Below are 14,917 nucleotides of genomic sequence, written 5' to 3'. Positions count from 1 at the left end.
CAGACCCCTGCAGCCCCCCCCCCACATACACACACACCAGCTTCCCCAACCCAGCCCCTGCCCTGGCCATGGGCACTGCCTGCTGCACTTTATACAGATGACCTCAAAGCACTTTCACAGACGCCCTCCAGGGGTCAGGTCGCAGCTCTTTGAATAGGAGCATGCCAGGAGATGGGATGAATTGTGAAGGGGTTGAAGATGAGCCCCCTCTCCTGTCCACCCCGGGAGCCCATCAGGACTCATTGTAGCATTAAATCAACTGTGAATTGGGGGGAGGGGTACAGGTCTGCTAGTCTCAGTTCCTAGGGTGAGGGTGTCCCCTGAGCATCCTACCTGCAGGAAACTCCTCCACACACCTGGCTGAACTGTTCCCTTTGAGCCGTGCTGCCCTCCCCCTACCCCAGGGAGAAACCTCAGCCCCCCACCCTCGCTGTGGGGAGCCCACTCCACAGAGTTCAGGTTGTAGGGGACTCTGAGCAATAAAGCTTGGGGTGACAACAACTGTGTATGTGCCATGGCCAGCTCCGCTCTCATCTGTCCTGCTGCTGAACCCAAGACCCCACCCGCCGCCTCAATCTTGGAAACCCCGCCAGGGCCATCTTCAACTCTCATGTGGGGTCGCCCTTCCCAGGGTTCCTCCCGCAGAGGGTGCTCGGAACCAACCTCTGGGCTACCTCCGTGGAGCTATTAAGCTAGAAGGCACGGTGATGGCCTGCTATGAGGCCTGGCTACAGGCTGTGACAGGTCAGACCAGGCAGGACTTTAAGGGCAGTGCAGCGCCACATGCCTTGAGGCAGGCCTGGTGTGGACAGAAGGTTTCCAGAGGCCCAGGCAGGAGCACTCAGCCCTCACGGTGTTTGGCTGGTCCCACTCAGACATGCAGGTGTGGCTCTGAGCTTGCTGACTACCATTTCTGGGCCTTGGTGTCCAGAGGTAAAAGGGCCCGGGTATATACCCACAGTCAACCCAGAAGGACAATAGGCAAAAGTAGAAGTGAGCGGTCCACAGAGGACAGGGGCTATTCAGGGAGAGGAGAGACGGCTGACCTAGAGTCGAGTTCGAATAGACAGATACGACCACCCTATGTGCTGTGTTGGTCAGAACAAAGGGACCATGTGAATGTGAGCCAAGGAAGTGGAGGATGGAGGGCGGAGAGTGAGCACAGTGGCCTGAGAGCATACATTGCATGGGGGTGGGCAGGCTCAGCGCCCAAGAGTAACGCCCCAGCACTGTCAGGTGTGACCCAAAAACCAAAATGATGACAATGATAAATTTGATCGTGGAGGATCGGCTACAGAGACAGCACAGGATTCCACGAGTACGTTCCCACAACTGCATGGTTTTGAGACATTGCCAGTGCCACCTCTGAGCACTGCAAGGTGTGGCCCAAAAAACAAAACTGGAAAGTAAATGGAGTGTACAGGTCTAAGATAGCACTTACAGGGGCCAAGTTCACGTCTCAGGTACCAGAGGCTCTGGGTTTTTTCCAGCACACAGCACTACCACTGGGTCTGACACCAAACCTTCAGGCCTTGTTGAAAGGAAGCCCCTATGAAGAATAGCAGAGTCTTCACCCGAGATTGGCAGGTGAGAAAACTCAGTTATTGGGGCCAGAGAGATAGTAAAGTGGGTAAGGAGCTTGCATTGCATGTGGCCGACCCAGGTTTAATCTTTATGTCCCCAATGGTCCCCCGGAGCCTTCCTGGAGTGATTCCCAAGTGCAGATCCAGGAGCATCGCTGGGTGTGGCCCCAAAACAAAACTCATTTCTCTGCACAGCTGAAGGACCCCTAAGCTAGACAGTGTTGGGGACCAGAGAGCCACAGTAAGCACCCACACGCCCACATCCTGATTGAGGGGTAATGTGCTCAAGCGCCTACAGGGATGGGTGGGGATGCAGGAGGAAGAGCCCCGAGCCCAGTGCCAAGGGACCGAGTCCGGAAGGCCTGCAGGAAGAGGTGAGCCCCTGAGCATTATTATCACAACAGGAAACAAGGAACATTCCAGAGCCAGGAGAGCTCAGCCAAGACAGGGATTCAGAATGTTCTAAACAAGGTGAACTGAGGTTCATTAGAAATGTGCAGGGCCCAGAGAGATAGCACAGCGGCGTTTGTCTTGCAGGCAGCCGATCCAGGACCAAAGGCGGTTGGTTCGAATCCCGGTGTCCCATAGGGTCCCCCGTGCCTGCCAGGAGCTATTTCTGAGCAGACAGCCAGGAGTAACCCCTGAGCACCGCCGGGTGTGGCCCAAAAACCAAAAAAAAAAAAATGTGCAGTCGGTCCCGGCCTGTGCTCTGCCTGGCGCTATTCAAAGCTCTGACAGCGCTGTGTGGCTGGGACATACAGCAGTCTCCCTCTCTTTTCAGGAGGGCCGTCCTGAGCGTAGGACTGGCTCTTAAAGGCACGAGAGGACAGTTCAAAAAAGAAAAGAAGAAATGTGCAGTCGGTGGTGGGAGCATCAGTCTAGGGGTGAAAGTGGGGAAATGGAGAGTGGGAGGCCCAATTGTAACTCAGCAATAGTACCCAGGTCTGCTTGCGTAGCCCTTGTGAGGTGCTGGGTTTAATCCCTGACCCCCCCACAAAAAATAAATAAAGCAGATATTGGAGGCTAGGGACAGGAGAGCTAATACAGAGGGTAGGGTGATTGTCTTGCACACAGCAACCCAGGTTTGATCTCCAGCACACTATATGGTCCCCCAAGCGCCGCCAGGTGTAGTTCCTGAGCATCGCTAGGCATGGCCCCCCAAAAAACAAAGATTTGGGACTAGTGAGAGCTCAAAGGGGACTGGCAGTGGGGTGCATGCCTTATATGTGTGAGGCCTTGAGTTTCTACCCTTTCTATGTGGTCGCCAGCACCACCTGGTGTGACTGAGGAGCTGGGTGGGGTTAGGGTCCGAGCAGCACCAGGCCACAGCACCAAGCTGAGCTGCACCTCTGGGCCTGAGCACTGCCAGGGAGACACCCGTACACAGATTAGAGAGAGATAGGAGGCTCCGGGAAACAGATTCCCCCTTCACAGGGGAAGAGCTTCACAATGGTCAGCACTGTGCCAGAGGATCTCAGAGGCAAGTTTCCAAGGACACACCTGAAACCTATGACTACAATAAAAATTTCAGGGGCCAGAGAGACAGCACAGTGAGTAGGGTGCTTGGCTTGTACGAGACTGACCCAGGTTTGATCCCCAGAACTGCATAGGACCCCTTAACCCTGCCAGGAGTTAATAAATAATAAAATAAAAATTGGGGGGGGTCATACCCAGCAGCGTTCAGAAGTTCCTACTGGCTCTGTGCTCAGAAGTCACTCCTGACAGGCTCAGGCAACCATACGGGATGCTAGGATTAGAACCCAGGTCCGTCCTGTATTGGCCACGTGCAAGGCAAATGCCGTACCGTTGTGCTATCACTCGGCCCATAAAATAATTTTTAAAATAGCTTTATTGGAAGAAGACCTCCCAAGTGGTGTTCAAGGGGCCCGTGTGTAATTCTCAGCCAGTAATTCAAGGGTCTGAGGAGACAGTGCTGCTCAGCCCTGCAGTGCCAGGGATTCCTCACCCCACTCTTCTTGGGGTGTCTGGGGCCCTCCAGGGTTACACCCAGCAAGGCTCAGGGAACCCTGTGGTGCTAGGTATCACTCATGATGGGCTCAGGGGACCTTAGTGGGTACCAGGAATTGATACAGGTCAGCCGCATGCAAGGCAGAGCCTTACCCCTATATTATCACTCCTTCAACTTCTTGGCGGGTGTTTTGAAAGGAGTGTAGAACTGTCCTCATGTCTAAGGGGGCAGTGCTCACCCCACACCGGGTCCCAGCCCCAGCCACTTTGCTTGGTTCCCAGCCAGGACTTAGCAGCTTCTTTTAACTCGATCAAAGCAGCAAGCATGTGGTTAGAGCCGTAAAGCTTTCTTAGCGATGAAACACAAGATGCAACCTCACTCTTCGGAGCAACCACATTGGTCTCTGAGCTATTTAGCTATTTATCAGCAGCTGCCTTTTTTTTTTTTTTTTTCAGTGCTAGGATGGAAGCCAGGGCCTCACCCACACAAGCCCAGTGAGTGCCCCACCTCCGAACCACATCCCCAGCCCTCCCTGCTTTCTTATCGCTCTTAGTTCTTTTGTGCTCACTTCCCAACCTTGACCACAGTTCTGTTCTCAGGGTCCCACCCTGCCCTCTCTCCCATACTGTATTTCTCCTCCTGCCTCTGGACAGGTCATGCCTTCATTTTTCATCACCACTAGACTGTATTTTATGACACTTCACATCTCACTCCTTCAGCTTTCTTCCCCACCTCCCATTTCTCACACTTGCATTTGTTTCGGGGTTTTTCTGGGGTTTTTTGGAAGGTGGGGTTGGGAGGGTTTTAGCAACACCCAGTGGTCATCAGGGCTTACTCCTGTCTCTGCACTCAGACTCAAAGTTTATGGGGCTCAAGGAACAAACCAGGTTCAACGGTGTACAAGGTAAGCGCCTTGCCCCTTGTACTATCTCTCTGGTCCCTCTATTTGGTTTTGTTTTGTTTTAATTTTGGAATCATACCTGGTGATGCTCAGGAATCACTCCTGGAAGTGCAGGTAATCATCTGGGTGCCAGTTCAGCCACTTGCAAGCCAAGTGTCCTCCCCCTGTACTATCTCTCCAGCCCTAGTATTTGTACCTTTTAACTATAAAGGTTTACATCGTTGATATGGTCCCCTAGCCACAATAACAGCTTCCAAATTTTATCTCCCCTGACTCTACTAGTTCAAAGACATTAAACAGGAATTGTGGGGCCAGAGCGATAGTACAGCCTTACTGCAAACTGTCTTACTGCAACCTACTCGACTCAGTCCCTAGCATCCCATATGGTCCCTCAAACCCAGTAGGAATGATCCCTGAGTGCAGAGGCAGGAGTAAGAGCTGAGCATCACAGGGTTTGTCCCCAAAACAAAAACAAAACCAGGATTTGTGGTCTAGGGAGTGGCCACGGAGCTGCCACTCAGCGACAGGAAAGGCAACACTATTACCCTCACACGACTCTGGGTTTTCCTGTGACTAGTAGCCACCTTGCCCTTGTCCTCTTTGGTTTCCTCACATCTGCATCTTCACCAGCCTCTGTTTTCTCGGGTCTCTGTGCTTCGAGCCCCGATGCCCTGTCCTCCGCCTCTGAGGCTGCCAGAACTCAGCTGCCTTCCTGGGTGGGCCCAGGGTTATTATTTCCTTCCTGGTTCCCTTATTGATTTTCTTCTTGTGCACCCTCCAGTGACTTCTAGAGAGATCAAGAGAAAAAGAAAAAGTACATTTTCCAAGTCTTTGTCTGAAATAATTGACTGACTACAAAGAACCTTTAGAGTAGAAAACTTTATTGGGGAACCAAGAGTGTGAAACACCTATAAGGTCCTAGATTTAGTCCCTGACACTGAAAAATAAACAAACAGTAACAACAAAGACACAGGGGTTTAGAAAGATGTAAAGGATTAGAGCACACTGCTTATAAGCAGGAAGTATGAATTTGATGTCCAATACTCCAAAGTCCCCTGAGCACCTCCAGGAATGGCCCTAAGCACTGAGCCAGGACTAAGAATTCTCAAGCATCAAAACTACAAAACAGGGCCCGAAGAGATAGCACAGCGGCGTTTGCCTTGCAAGCAGCCGATCCAGGACCAAAGGTGGTTGGTTCGAATCCCGGTGTCCCATATGGTCCCCCGTGCCTGCCAGGAACTATTTCTGAGCAGACAGCCAGGAGTAACCTCTGAGCACCGCCAGGTGTGGCCCAAAAAACTAAAAAAACAAACAAACAAAAAACTACAAAACAAATCATTTTCTAATATTTATTCGATATAAATTTTTGTTATTGATTTGTTTGGAGTCACACCCAAACAAAATCCTGGCTCTTTACTCAGGAATTACTCCTACTTGGGCTTGGGGGACCCTATGGGATGCCAGGGATTGAACTTGGGTGAGTCAGGTGTAAGGCAAGCACCCTACCAGCTGTACTATCACTGCATCCCTTCTAATTCTCTTTAAAATGTATCTTAGGGGCTGGAGCAATAGCACAGCAGTAGGGTGTTTGCCTTACAAGCAGTTGGCCCAGGAAGGACCCGTTTCGATTCCTAGCATCCCATGTGGTCCCATGAGCCAGCCAAAAACGATTTCTGAGTGCAGAGCCAAGAGTAACCCCTGAGCACTGCTGGGTGTGGCCCAAAAATTAAAAAAAAATTTTTTAATGTATCTTAGTCTTGTTTCTTGACTGTCATATGTGTTGGTGAACATTACCATGTGGAAAATCTGAAACTGGTGAGAGGTTTTGAGGTTCCCCCTTTCCCTTTGTCACTTTTGCACTTTTGGTTTAGAGTTAGTTCACGGGGAGGCCCTAAAAGCGGTGCTTACCCATGTGTCCAGCAGGGGGCGCCCCTTCAGCTGTGTTGCTCACATACGTGAGACCTGAGCATCCCAGGGTGTGCCAAATCAATATGCAAGTACTACAGCTATAGGTGTGATCCCAGAAACTGCAACAAAAGTGACAGAGACAAAGGATATGGAAGAAATATGGATAAAGAAGTGACGCAGAGAGATAGTACGACCCTGAGCACAGTCAGCTGTGGCCCAAAACCAACAGAGAAAATGGTCAGTGGAATGGCCCCAAGTGTATTTTCCAGAGGTGAGTTTGTAATTCACAGTTTTCCCACAAGGAAATTTCAGGCCCAGGTTCGTTTTCTTCACTCATAAATTCTGCGAAACTCAAATGAAGCCTGGAATTTTCTCATGGGAAGATCATTGGTTTAGAGCACTAACTTTAAGGGTCAGAGTGATAGATAGCACAGCCAGTAGGTAGGGTGCTTGCCTTGTACTCTTCTGAGCCAAGTTCAATCCCTGACTCCACATGTCAACCCCCAAGCACACCAGGAGTGATTCCTGAGTGCAGAGCCAGGAGTGAGCCCTGAGTAGTGCCACATGTGACACACACACACCCCAAATAAATACTGGAGCCGAGTGATAGAGCAGTGCTTAGGGTACTTGTCTGGCTGTGATTGACCCAGGTGTTTTTGTTTGTTTTTGTTTTTTAGTTTTTTGGGTCACACCCAGCAGCTCTCAGAGGTTACTTCTGGCTCTGCACTCAGAAATTGTTCCTGGCAGACTCAGGGGACCCTATGGAATGCCAGGAATCAAACCCAGGTCCATCCTGGGTTGGCCACGGACTAGGCAAACCCCCTACAGCTGTGCTATCTCTCTGGCCTCCGACCCAGGTTTGATTTCTATTATCCTGTATGGTTTCCCCAGCAGCGCCAGAAGTGATTCCTGAGTGCAGAACCAGGTGTAACCCCTGAGCATGGCCAGCTTCAGCCCCAAAACAAAAACAAGTAAATATACAAAGACCAGGGTACAGGCACAGCAGGTAGGGTGCTAGCCCTCGACAGATCCAGTTCAATCCTCAGCATCTCTTATGATCTCCCAAACACCACCAGAAGTAATTCCTGAGCACAGAGTCAGAAGTAACCCCTGAGTAACAACAGGTATGGCCCTCCAAAAAAGAAAAAGCATCCAAAACAGAGTAAGGGAGTGTCCAACACTACACACACACACAACACACACACACACAGACGAAGGACTAACTCAACTGGCATGTGTGCATGGGTGGTCAATTAGACCACAATGGGCTATGAGTTCTCTCTCCACCTCCATGACTACAAAAGTTGCTGGAAACCACGTTCCAATGGCCAGGTTAGAGGCAGCCATGGAGGGACCATGGAGGATGCCAGGGAAGGGCTGAAGGCCTATCCCAAGATGGCTGGCCTGCAAAGTGGCCAAGCTGGTGACATGACTGCCCATCTGGCTAGAGTTTAGGATTCCATGAGCTGAGAGAAGGATCTGGGGAGGCATTATAAGGAATGGACGGCAGTTGTCCGGGTGCCCAGCTGGAAGCAACCTTTGAGCTCCACTCTGCTCATTGACCTCCCACAATGGCCCAAGGAACTCTCTCTGTCTCTGACTCTGTGTGTGTCTCTGTCTCTGGCCAGCTCAGGGGACCATATGAGATGCCAGGATTTGAACCACCATCCTTCTGCTTCTAAGGTAAACGCCCTACCGCTGTGCTATCTCTCCGCCCCCTAGCCTCTATATTTTAAGGGATGTCACTCCCATTCTTTAGATCCCCAGCCTCCCCCTGGCCCTTGAGGCCCCTACACCCCCTCCCCATCACCCACCACTGCTTTTGCTCACTGCTCCCAACTGCTAGGTTCTTGGTGCGCTCATGATTCACTTAGGGATCTGAGGGTCATTGGACAGGGCTAAGGTCAGGACTCAGGTTGAGTTGAGAGAGGGCCTCCCAGGCTGGAGCAAGCTGCATGCATCTGAGGGATTCTTCCAGCATCCAAGGTGGTCCAAGATGTCCAAGGTATGAAGGAAAGGGACAATGAACTTGGCTTCCTTTGGAGGCAGGACAAAGCCTCAAGTTGGAAGTTCCTCAAATAGGGAGGGACTGGGGAGACATCACAGGGATCAGAGGCACCAGAGTTCAAGCTCCATCAAACATGAAACACTTCCGGGGAGGATATGGTGGTCCCATATGCACAGAGCCTAAGCAGGACCTGATGCTCAGGCAAAGCCTCAAAAAGTTCATCTGAGTTGGCTGAGAATTGCTGGGGATGGTCCCTAGGCCCCTTGGGATCAGCTTAAGAGCCAGAGAGGAGAGGTAGCATGGAGATAAGGCATTTGCCTTGCATGCAGAACAGTGGTTTGAATCTGGGCATCCCATATGGTTCCCCGAGCCTGCCGGGGGCAATTTCTGAGCATAGAGCCAGGAGTAACCCCTGAGCACTGCTGGGTGTGACCCAAAAATAAAAATAAAATAAAATAAAAAGCCAGAGAAGGACAAAAGGAACAAAAGATGTCCGGGGGGAGGGGGGGGGACGGACCGGGAAGGTGGCGCTAGAGGTAAGGTGTCTGCCTTGCAAGCGCTAGCGTAGGACGGACCGCGGTTCGATCCCCCGGTGTCCCATATGGTCCCCCAAGCCAGGGGCGATTTCTGAGCGCATAGCCAGGAGTAACCCCTGAGCGTCAAACGGGTGTGGCCCAAAAACAAACAAACAAAAAAAAAGATGTCCGGGGGAACTAAGGGTACTGGGATACTAATATGGTGGCCAGATACGAGGGTTCATATGTGTACATGAATCCGAGCTCACCTGCATGCCACATGCCAGCACTCCCACAGCACATGCACACCAAACACACACAGCCATGGGCCATGCACACACAGGGTACGCAAAGATGAGCCCTTGAGACAGGAAGCTGGAAGGAGGACAAGGAGGAGTCCAAACAAGCAAGCGTCAGGGCAAGTGTCCACTCATGGCTCACAAGGCTGTGGCTGTAGGACCCACCTCCCTAAGCAAGTTTTTCCATTCTGCTTCTGACCACACCTAGGGATCTGTGGGGCTTTTGCTGCAGTGCTAGGGATGAAACCAGGTGCTCCAGCCTGCAAAGTGTGTGCTCCCATTGGTTAAGCATCTCCCACACCCTTGGAGCATATTTTCAATGTGGTCTCTGCATATGATTTGCATTTTTTTTTTCAAGAAGGGGTTTCTGGGCCTGGAGAGATAGCACAGCGGCGTTTGCCTTGCAAGCAGCTGATCCAGGACCAAAGGTGGTTGGTTCGAATCCCAGTGTCCCACAGGGTCCCCCGTGCCTGCCAGGAGCTATTTCTGAGCAGATAGCCAGGAGTAAGCCCTGAGCACCGCTGGGTGTGACCCAAAAACCAAAAAAAAAAAAAAAAAGAAGGGGTTTCTTCCTTCCTGAGAGGACATCAGCTGGGCCCATGTCTCCAGAGGAGTCCTCCTTCACAACTGGGATCTGCCCTCTTCCCCTATCCCACCTTAGCTTCCAGAGGGGAGATGCAAATGCTACAGAGTAGGGCATGCAGCCAAGTGGGGTTTAGCACCTGGCATCCGATATGGTCCTCTGAACCCTGCCAGGAGTGATCCCTAAATGCAGAATCAGGAGTACTGCCTACTATGATCCCGAAAAAAAAAAAAAAAAAAAACATAGCCCTGTACTCCAAAACCAGGCTAAAGCTGGGGGCCGCAGGCAGGGGGCGCTGCACCAGCCCCAAGCCTGTAACTGCCTTTCAGGCAGCAGGGAGGGGAAAACCAAGAGCCACAGCAACTTTGAAACCGTGCAGGTGACAGGGGCTGAGGACAGGCAGGCCACAATGCTGAGCTGCTGCCCCAGAACCCTCCAGAAGAGGATGTGGGTGCATGATCCCAGACAGAGGTGAGCTGAACCCCAGGAGTGTGAGCGCCAGAGCAGGCTGGGCTCTCAACCTTGACCACACACACACACACACACACACACACACACACACACACATACACACACACACATACACACACACACACACACACACACACACACACACACACACACACACCCCTCCAAGGTCTGCACAGAGGCCTCAGAGGCTGCTAACACAAGACCCAGGGGAGGAACAATCCGGAAGGAAGCAGAGGAGGCGACACACACGTCATACAGCCTGGCCCCCCAGAAAAGGAGCTCTGAGGCAGAGGTGGCCACTGTGGTTAGACGCACTATGAGGGAGTCCAAGGGCCCCTCAGCTTCCATTTCAGTCCAGTCCAGCCCAGGCACCAGGTGACCTAGGGGGGCAGTGGGGGATAGGTGGGTAGAGTAGGACACTCCTTGGCTTCCCTTACAGTAAAATGGCCTCTCCAACCTCTTCCCTCTGAGGCAGCTTTGCAGATGAGAACCCTTTACCAGCTAACAGGTGAGGAGGAAAATTAGGGAATGCTCACTCAGAGGGGAATGACCAGTCTAGAACCTAGGGTCACTGCAAATAACTAGAACCCATGGGGCTAACAGGACAGGAAACAGTACAGGGTGAAACCCAAATTGTACCCCTCTCACTACAGTGGTCCTTTGAGCACCACCAGGGGTCATCCCTGAGCAGAAACTCTGAGCACTACAAGATGTGGCCTGCCCTCCGCCAAAAAATATATATATACCCAGGATGATTTTATAAAACTTCTTGCTGGCTGGGGTCAGAGAGATAGCATGGAGGTAGGGCGTTTGCCTTAGACACAGAAGGACAGTGGTTCGATTTCCAGCATCCAATATGGTCCCCCGAGCCTGCCAGGAGCGATTTCTGAGCATAGAGCCGGGAGTAACCCCTGAGCGATGTCCAGTGTGACCCCAAAACAAACAAACAAAAAAACACCAAAAACCAAAGCTTCTTGCAGGTGGTCTAGATTAGTGATGTCAACAACTCCAGAATTCAGTGTGTGTGTGTGTGTGTGTGTGTGTGTGTGTGTGTGTGTGTGTGTGTGTGCTGTTGTTGTTGTTGTTGTTGTTGTTGTGGGAACGTGGACTGGTGGACAGGAAGATACTACTTGGGAGCGATAAATGAACAAACACAGTGAAAATAGGAAAAGAAAAGAAAAGATAAGGAAAATGAGCTCTCTGCTTCCCTTTGGCCAGAGGTTGTGGAGAGGGAAGAAGAAATCACTCCTGCAATTGGGGGCTTTCAACATATTCCCACACCATGTCCCGATATTGTCATCACATTACATTACTCCACAGCATCTCCAGCGCCTGCACCAACCAGGTACCAGGAAGGGGCCGTGTGATCCCAGATCACAGAACCCAGTCCTGCAGCCTTTTGGGGCGTTGGTCATGGATGTGCTGATAAACATGGAAAAGAAATAGCCCATGAGCCCAACACAGCAGCCATTGATGTTCTTCATGCTCAGTTATAATTCCCAGGGGCTTGGAAGGACCCATATTCTCCGATTATGGGATCTGGGGGTCAGAGCTGGGTCTTGCTCTGTGTGGGGTCCACCTTGCTGTCCCCTTGCCCCCAGCATTCCAGAATATCTTCAAACTGCTGAGTTCCTGCATGGCGAGTCAGCCTTGTGGACATGCAGAGCCTAAAGGTTGCTCTATATCACACTGGTATCCAGCTAAAAGCCCAAGAGATGTGTAAGGTTCTGTGGCAGGCCGACTTGAATGGTAGGTGTCACCAGCCCTGCCCTCCTACAGCCTTCCTCTATATTTTTCAGGTCCACAGAATCCCTAGTTTGTTCTTATTTTCAAGTTCCCTCTTCAGGGAAGCTGTTCTGCTCCACGTATCCATCCCAAAGCACCATAACATTTTTGCTGTGAGGACAGAGAGATCTATGGGCTGGGTGCATGCTGAGCATACAAGAACTTCATGCTTGAATCCTAGTATCACACTCACACACCCCATAATCCTTATGCACACAGAGCCAGAAGTAGCCCCTGAGCAGCACCAGATGTGAGCCACAAAAGACAAATATCTAAAATGAGTGCCAGAGAGATAGCCAAGATTTGCTTGCCATGCAATTCCCAGTTCAATCTCTAGTACCCCAGATGATCCTCTGAGCATCACTAGGAATAATCCCTGAGCACAGAGCCAGGAGTATGTTCTGAGAACAGTTGAAAACCCCAATGCAAAAGACAAACCCCAAACACCAAAGAAAAGCAAGTATTTGGGGCCCGGAGCGGTGGTGCAGCAGTATGCCATTTGCCTTGCATGCGGCTGACCTAGGATGAACCATGGTTTGATCCCCCAGCATCCCATATGGTCCCCCAAGCCAGGAGCAATTTCTGAGTGCATAGCCAGGGTAACCCCTGAGCATCCCCAAGTGTGGCCCAAAAGCCAAAAAAGAGAAAAAGAAAAACAAGTATTTCTGCTGTGTTAATCCTTATCCTGATTTGAAGTTCCATGAAGGCAAGAACTATTTCCTTTTTTTGGGGGGGGTTCAAAGGAGGATTTAGGGGAATTCTCAGGAGTTACTCCTGGCTCTGTGCTCAGGAATCACTCCTGCTGGTGCTCAGGGGACCATATGTGATGCTGCGGATTTAACCCAAGTCAGCTGCATGCAAAACAAGCACTCTATTTGCTGTATAATTGTTCTGGCTCCAGCAAGAACTATTTCTCCACCACTCAGTGTACTGGGATGGCTGGAGGTACTGGGATGGATGCTGGGCTGCCAAGAACAAGCTCCAGCTTCATGCAAGACAGATTGGGCAGCAGTGACCTCCCATCTTTCCATAGTGGACTAGTTGTGAGCTTCAAAGACTTTCTGGGCCTGGCCATGGACACCTGCCTTCTGGCTCAGCGCATGGGTGAGGAGCCAGGCTGGGGGAAAAGAGTAGTTCGGGGCCCAGAGAGATAGCACAGTGGTGTTTGCCTTGCAAGCAGCCAATCCAGGACCAAAGGTGGTTGGTTCGAATCCCGGTGTCCCATATGGTCCCCCGTGCCTGCCAGGAGATATTTCTGAGTAACCCCTGTAGTTTGGATCTTGGAGAAACAACTCCTTACCTCGATTTCCCTACCCCAGGCCAGGTGACCTGCCTGGATTGTGACCCCAGAGTCTGCAGACCCTGTTCTTGGAAATTCTTTATATTTATTTAGGTTTTGTGCCACACCCAGCTGCACTTAGGGGTTACTCCTGGCTCTAGGATCAGAAATCACTCCTGGCAGGCTGGGGGACCATATGGGATGCCAGGGATTCAACCTAGGTCCATCCTGGGTCAGCCGCATGCATGACAATCGCCTTACTGCTGTGCTATCATTCTGACCCCATTCTTGGGGATGCTTTTCAAGCTGATGAACTTTGTGGGTGCCAAAAGTGCACAGGAAGTGATCAAGTGAGCATGCTCCAAAGTCCCCTGATGGCCCAGGAATGTGGCAAGAGGGCGGGTGAGGTAGGAGAGCAACTCTGGCCCCAGCAGGAGTCCCCTGCTAGGGTAAAAAGCCCTGAACCTGGAATCAGTCTTTATTTTCAAAACAGACATGAGGGACTTCCAGTCCTGCCTTGGTTTCAACTGGGCAAGATGCTGGCTAGGCGACATCTCAGGTGGCTGCCCCCTATTCCCCTCCAAAGTTTCTACTCCAAGAGGCAGTGGCTGAACCCAGATTGCAAAGGTGAGCCCCGTAGCCAATGCTGCAAAAAGCCTGACGTCACAGGCCTTAATTTCTTGTACCAAGGGCCAGAGTGGTAGCACAGTGGTAGAGCATTTGCCTTGCATGCAGCTGATCCAGGACAGACACAGGTTTGATCCGCAGCATCCCATATGATCCCCCGAAACTGCCAGTGCAGAGCCAGGAGTAACCCCTGAGCACCGCTGGGTGTGCCCAAAAACAACAACAACAAGTGAAGCCTGAGCTCTCCGCCCTAATTCCAGCTGCCAAAGTGCTACCTGCCCAGCCACTGCTGCCCAAGTGATGCAACCAAGGAGCAAGCAGAGAGGCGGGGCCTGTGGTGGGCATGGTATTTGATGAATGGGCAGAGTAAACGATCTGGTAGTCTAGTACAATTTCGGGGGGCTACACCAGGCGATGCTCAGGGATTACTCCTGGCTCTACGCTCAGAGGTCATTCCTGTCGCTCTAGCTCATGGAAGTCAAGTAAAAATTTGTCCCACCTTATGGAAAGCGATATGGAGATTCCTCCAAAAAATGGAAATCGAGCTCCCATACGATCCAGCTATACCATTCCTAGGAATATACCCTAGGAACACAAAAATACAATACAAAAACCCCTTCCTTACACCTATATTCATTGCAGCACTATTTACCATAGCAAGACTCTGGAAACAACCAAGATGCCCTTCAACAGACGAATGGCTAAAGAAACTGTGGTACATATACACAATGGAATATTATGCAGCTGTCAGGAGAGATGAAGTCATGAAATTTTCCTATACATGGATGTACACGGAATCTATTATGCTGAGTGAAGTAAGTCCGAGAGAGAGAGAAAAACACAGAATGGTCTCACTCATCTATGGGTTTTAAAAAAAATGAAAGACATTCTTGCAATAATAATTTTCAGACACAAAAGAGAAAAGAGCTGGAAGTTACAGCTCACCTTAGGAAGCTCACCACAAAGAGTGATGAGTTCAGTTAGTTTAG

At 50.9% G+C, this 14,917-nt stretch overlaps 1 non-coding gene across 1 annotated transcript; it reads left to right on the top strand.

Annotated features, from left to right (window-relative positions):
• Positions 1-2,275: 2,275 nt before the first annotated feature.
• On the top strand, positions 2,276-2,414 carry LOC126032895 (small Cajal body-specific RNA 11). Its single transcript, XR_007504061.1, has one exon. It is a non-coding gene; the product is annotated as a small Cajal body-specific RNA 11 (non-coding RNA).
• The last annotated feature ends 12,503 nt before the right edge of the window (positions 2,415-14,917 follow it).

Source organism: Suncus etruscus, chromosome 1 (assembly GCF_024139225.1).
Source record: "Suncus etruscus isolate mSunEtr1 chromosome 1, mSunEtr1.pri.cur, whole genome shotgun sequence".
Classification (NCBI taxonomy): Eukaryota; Metazoa; Chordata; class Mammalia; order Eulipotyphla; family Soricidae; genus Suncus; species Suncus etruscus.
The sequence above is the reverse complement of the archived record's forward strand: the minus strand, read 5'-3'. Positions and strand labels throughout refer to the sequence as shown.